The sequence below is a fragment of the Echinops telfairi genome, unplaced genomic scaffold (assembly GCF_000313985.2).
Source record: "Echinops telfairi isolate 266 unplaced genomic scaffold, ASM31398v2 ScPeMD7_7469;HRSCAF=8507_0, whole genome shotgun sequence".
Lineage (NCBI taxonomy): Eukaryota > Metazoa > Chordata > Mammalia > Afrosoricida > Tenrecidae > Echinops > Echinops telfairi.
The window spans coordinates 11,324,595-11,330,214 of record NW_022111372.1 but is presented as its reverse complement, the minus strand read 5'-3'; positions in this window follow the sequence as shown (position 1 = coordinate 11,330,214).

Here is a 5,620-nt window from a genome sequence, read left to right as displayed (position 1 = left end):
AATTTATAAATTATCAAGGGTTTATGGGGGAGGGGGGAGTTGGGAGGGAGGGGAAAATGAGGAGCTGATACCAAGGGCTCAGGTAGAAAGCAAATGTTTTGAGAATGATGATGGCAACATATGTACAAATGTGTTTGACACAATGGATGGATGTATGGATTGTGATAAGAGTTGTACGAGCCCCCCAAAAAGGATTTAGAAAAAAAAGAAGAAATACATAAGAGTGTGCAGTGGTTTTAGACATGGATGAAAGATATTAGCGGTTGTGGGTTAAAATGTGTTCCCACAAAAATATGTGTTAATGGACTAGGCCATGATTCTCAATATTATTTCATTTTCTTCAATTGTCTTCTATGTTGTAAAATTCAACATCTCTGGTATCAAGGAGGCAAGATTAATGGCAACTGTGTTAGTGAGACAGGATACAATCTACAAGACTAGGTTTTATCTAGAGTAAATCTCTTTTGAGATATAGAGTATGCACTTTTTCATAAGAGGGGTTTACTACTACTAAGAAAGTAGAGCCAGGGACAATATTTGCCCTTTGGACTCAGGGTCCTGGGTTGAACGAGAACCAGGGACACACAGGGAAACCTTCCTTCTCTTTCAGCTGGCACTCGGAATTGGGGGTTCTAAAATCCCAAATGGTGAAAGAATAAATTGATGTTTGTTAAGGCCATCCACTCTTTTGATATTTGTGGTATAACAGCACTAGATATTTACAATAGAGGTTGGAATAATTCCGAAGGATACGATAGACAAAACTTCAATCACCTCCAATAGAATTTAAAAACTACTTTAAAGGTGAGGAAAATGAATGTTAATTAACTGCTTATAGGATCTAGGTCAGTGTATTGCTACTAATGAGCACTTAGAAGCAAATTGGGAGGATGCTTTGAAATGAGATGGAAGGAGTATACTTGCTACATAACTGCATAAATATTAGTGACACTACTGCCTACAGCACTATGGAAAGTCAACCTAATGTGCTTTATGATTTATTACATAGATTTCCAAGTAAAGTAGAGAAGAAACTAGTTGGTTACCACTTGCTGCTTATAGGAAACTCTAGAGGAGAGAAATGCATCAGGCGAAGATCAGTTTTATGAAAAGAAAAAAAACTCATTATTTAATAATTTGGAATATTTCTAGACTCTTTAGGTAGAAACATATGCTGATACTGAAAGATGGTTTTGTCTGGAAAAAGTTCCTAGAGACAAAGTTGAGGGTATTATAATATTTTTTCTAAATTCTTATAAATACCAAAGTAAAATAGTGATTAGTTAAATAAAGTTCTCTTTTAAGAGTTTAGAGATGTGTCACACAAAGCACTTCAATGAGCCTCATAGTTTATTAAACATTGAATACTGCTCTATAACCCTTTCAGTTGGAGTCCAAGATAGAGAAGAGTTTATCTGTAAAATATAAGTGGATATGATTTTTTTAATTGAGTAATACTAGGAAAGGCACACACAATTATTTGAGCAGAATTGCTGACAGTTTGGACTGAAAGCGACAGAGGGAAAATAAATGAAAGGGGATGAAAATCAAATGAAAGGAGACTCTTGAGTACAAGCAGCAGTCTGATAAAATTACTCGGTGACATTCTTATTGATGAGGCCTGGGCTTGAAGAATACGCTGTATATATTGCACAGAGACCCTTGGTACTAGTTTAACAAACATTAATTTTGCTTGTGGGGCAAATATAAATTACTAAAGATTAGAAATTGACTTTGCTGGACACATTCATAGGATGTTGTAGTGGCACAGCGAGTTAAGTATTTTGTTGCTCACAGGTGACAGCAGGTAGAACCCACACTGCAGAAGAAAGACGAAGCAGTTTCCTTTTGTAATAGAGAGCAGTTCTTACTCTGTCCTGCAGGGTCATTAAAAGTTGCATCATTGGAAATCAGTGTACAGTGGAACATATGCACTCCCTTGTTTAACGCCCCCTCTCCTCACCTCTGCCAATCTGGATGTGCTCCAGAATTGTGGCTTGCTTCTAAGCAGCAAAAATTGCCACAGGTGACAGGATGTCTATGGTTTTGTGTGCATTTTATAAATGATTATAGCATCCATATATTGTGGTGTGAGAAATTTCTTGATTATCTGGATGAAGCACATAGCCTTTTTGGAAGGCCCAAAAGTTAAGGAACTGGAGCAGCCTCCAATTGACAGAGAGGAAGAAAATTAATTTCTTAATTCTAAAACCTCTGAGAGCTGAATACTGTTAAAACACAGATGAACTTGAAAGTTAGCTTCTTCCCTGATGGATCTTCAAGCTCTCAATGGTGTCTTAATTATAGCTCTGGTGAAGAGCAGTCTTAGTATGGTTCTTTAATCCAGGTCTCTGTAACTCCCACCAAATCATTGATTGGTGCTATGCAAATAGGGCATGTGAAACAATTATAAAGGGGATTGGTTAGTTTGGTTGTCATTCCCCTGGCTATGAGAGAGCTTACTTAGAAGCATTAAGAAAGAGGATTCCCAGTACCATCAAGGAAAGAGTCACTGCTGAAGTACATTGGAAATCCCAGTCTGAACGAGCCACAGACACTATGTGTGTTCGTCTGGGTTGATTAGAGAAACAAATCCATAGACACTCCTCTGTGTATAAGAAAAATCTTTATATGCAAGAACAATTGAATATTGAGAAAACATCTAAGCCCAGTTCAAGTCAAGTCCATAAGTCCAATATTAGCCCGTATGTCCAATACCAATCTATAAATTCCTCCTCAGACTCACAAAACCCACGTAATGATGCCGAATGCAGGAAGATCACAGGCCAGTGGGTGGAAAGTCTTGTAGGTCCAGTGACAGTGGAAACATCTTAGCACTGGCAGGGGTCTCCACGTGGCTCCTTCAGCTCCAGGCATCTTGTTTTCAGGAACGGATCGCGGAGAGTGAGCATGTGTCCCGCCTCCAGAGAGCTCTTTATCTCCTTAGTGCCTCCAAATGAGCTCACCAAGCTGCATCCTGATTGACAGGCTAAACTCCACCCCATTCACTCTTAAGTCTCATATTGACAACAGATTACCACACCATGCCATGCTGAAGCAAGAGGTCAAAGCAAGGGGACCATGAGTCAGAGTACAGGAGCATCATAGAGAGTATGAGACTGTGAAGCAGAGAGGAGGGTGGGCTTCCTGGCCCATGGAACCAGAGTCAAGGGACCACGTGGCAGAGAGGCTGAGAGGTGCTTGGTTGCTTACTGAAGAGATAGGTTGAATTCAGTTCAATATCCTTTCCATTGTAGTTTAAGATAAGAAGAGAAGGATTTATCTGGGAATGATATGTGAATATGAAGTTGGTGTAATTGAGTAATACGAAGAAAGACACACAAAAATATTTTAGCAGAAAGCTGTCACCTCTGATTAAAGCAATAGAGAATGCACAAAACCATTGAATATTGAAACATGTATGGCCAAGCCCCAAGCTGATAAGGCACCAATGACTATATTCTCAATGTTTTCTGATCCTGGCTTATGGTGACCTGTTAGTTTCCCTATAATCCTCTCTTAACCATAAGTATTATCCGTGATGTCTCTGTGGTCATTGCAGTGGATCAAACCAGCAGAGAATAAGAGTATTCTAGGGGGAATGGGCGGTGTCGGAATAGGGTAGACGAATCATAGAGGGTGGAGGCAGATCTGCCTTCTGCCTTGCAGAACTGACCTTGGACTTCTGTGAAGTTGGAGTCTCCTTCCTCGTGTAGTCAGAGAAGGTCACATAGGGTTTGTTCTGTTTGTCAGGAGTTTTGTAGAGAAATCAGACAAGCCATTTTCAGATTCCTTACCTTGAGAAACTTTGAGTTAATAAATGTGTATTTTCAAAGTAGTGAAACTTATGATAGTTTCTAAACAATGCTGGAAAATGAAAATAGACGTCCATACTAGAAGGTCACCTGTTTAAGGCTCTGGTCTGGAGGAAATGGATGTCAGTGAAGAGAAGGAAGGGTAAGAGTACTACTAGGTAAATCTTTTTTTTAAAAACATTATACAAGGTTGGCAGTTAAATGTCACCAGCTGCTTCACGGAAGAAAGATGAGGCTGTCTTCTCCCATATAGATTTGTAGAAACCAAGGTTTCTCAGAGACTCTACACAATGTGACTATGATAACAGTGAATTTCTGTTAAAGATTAGTGGAGTAATTTTCTACTCTACAAGAATCCAGCCATTAGATTACTACCTTAATGATAGTTGCTCACTCTTTGTTTCATAATCTGGATGTTGAGTCTGGAGGTTGAGCTTTATTGATTTGCCCTATTTGGAGGACAATTCATAAGAAGAAGGTCAAACATACTTAAAATATTTTATAGATGAAAACTCACTGCTATCAAATAGCTCTGACCCACGATGACCATATAGGACAGTGCAGAACTGTCCCTGTGGGATTCTGAGACTAGAGTAAAAAGCCTGGTGGTTTGTATTGCTGATCTTATGGTTGGCAGCCCAACTTGTAACACACTCTTCTTCAAGAAAGGGTAGGTCATTTGTTTCATAGTCATGTCTAAGAATATAACATTCTTAAATAGTTACGGGGAAAAATAAGCAACTTTAAAGAAATGTGCTGTTCGAAACTGCACTGCTATTTATTCTAAGAGTTTTAGAATAATTTTTAAAATGAGATAATATTTGAACAGTTCTCAGATATATTTTGTTCATAGATTACAAGTAAAATATAATTCACATAAATCCCTTTCTCTATTTCATTTTTTAAAAATTTTGAGGCTTCTAAAATATCTGTGAATAAGACCGAAACCAAACTCAACAAATAATTATATTTATGCTGATGTATTCTGAAATTAGTTGTTTTAATAAATATGATGAATACATTCACCCATCACCCCACCAATGTTTACAGATCTCATCACCTTTGCCATCATTTAGATCAATATTTTATCTCTGTTCTTCTCACATACAGTCTTCATCCACATAAAAGTCACAGTAATAATTTACTTCCTGATAGTTTATTAAAGAGATAAACACAAACACAACTGTGTACAAAACATATATTTCCATGTTTAATATATTTATATTAAACTTCGTATGCTCAAAAACCATCCCCCAGATTTAAAAATATATAAAAATGATAAGCAACTCTATAATCAGGAAAGTACTCATGTTTAATACATTTAGTTAATTTTGCCGTTTTTGTACTTTACCTAAATTGAATCATAATAATAACAGAAATTATTATTTTGTGTCTGGCTACTTTCACTCAACATCATGCTTGTTAAAGCCATCCAACTATTCTGAGTATAATCATAATTTCTTTATTCCCATTGCATTAGTATATCATAAATTATGCATCTATTTTACTATTGATATGCTTTGAAGCACTTTTCAGTTTTGATGCTCTCATGACTATGGATATTATGGACATTCTTGAGTATGTTTACTGTTGAGCATATGTTCTTGTGTCTGTTTAATATGCCCATAGGAGAGTAATTTTAAAAGCTGTAGTGTACACAAATGCTCCGTCTTAATAGGCACTGATAATTTTGCAAATGGGTTTTACCAATTTATATGCTCACCAGCCATGGCTGCGTATGGATTACCACATTCACCAAAATTACCATAGCCTTGATGACTAATATCTTTCCATTTGTTTCTTCG